The following is a 796-nucleotide window of genomic DNA, read 5'->3' as shown; positions in this document are numbered from 1 at the left end:
TAACTCTACTATCGGAAAAAAGGTACATTAGATATTGTAATAGTAGATAAACTGTCTTAAAATAAAAAAGGCTGATTATGACTGGAACGCCTTTGCTCACAGGTCAACTCAGTCTGGGTTAATCTGGAGCTACACAACAACACGAGATGTTTCATTTCAGTAACTACTAATGCATTCGTGGGCTATAATGTAGTTCAGTGGTTCTTAACCATGGAACATATAAGATTTTGTTTGGTAAAATTCATGCACAGTAAATTGATTGTACTTCAACACAATACACAAAATATTTTAGCACTTTTTTTAATACAGTTCATTATAACATTCAAGTATACAAATATAGGATTTTTTAAAACATCAAATGGCTATGAGGGTAGATCCAAGTAAAATAGTAATCAAAGGGGTTCATAGGCAAAAAGTGGTTGAGAACCACTGTAGTGGATTAGATGAGGACTGATCCTTGGTAGACCCCTACTTGGAATTCTTCACTGTACTCGTTGCCAACCCTCACCTTACTGACAGCATCCCTGTACATGACTTGTACAGTTCTCACTAACCACTCATCTATCTCTAGTTTCCACATTGACCACCAGATAAGGGATTGGAGGACTGTCAAAGGCTTTCTCCATGTCAACGAAAGCCAGGTACAGAGGATCATCTTTGGCTAGGTATTTCTCCTGCAGCTGTCTTACCAGAAATATAGTGTCAATGGTGCTTTTCCCTGGCACAAACCCAAACTGCATCTCGTCTAGACTGACTCTCTCCCTAATTAGTTGGGCTATGACCCTCTCTGTGACTT

General features: G+C 38.7%; 1 protein-coding gene across 1 annotated transcript in view; it reads right to left on the bottom strand.

The window, feature by feature from the left end:
• LOC106870263 (WD repeat and coiled-coil-containing protein) overlaps positions 1-796 on the bottom strand; it is an 88,405-nt gene that overhangs the window by 64,170 nt on the left and 23,439 nt on the right. The window lies entirely within an intron of this gene.

The sequence above is a fragment of the Octopus bimaculoides genome, chromosome 3 (genome assembly GCF_001194135.2).
Source record: "Octopus bimaculoides isolate UCB-OBI-ISO-001 chromosome 3, ASM119413v2, whole genome shotgun sequence".
NCBI classification, from domain to species: domain Eukaryota; kingdom Metazoa; phylum Mollusca; class Cephalopoda; order Octopoda; family Octopodidae; genus Octopus; species Octopus bimaculoides.
This window is presented reverse-complemented; position numbering and strand designations above follow the sequence as displayed.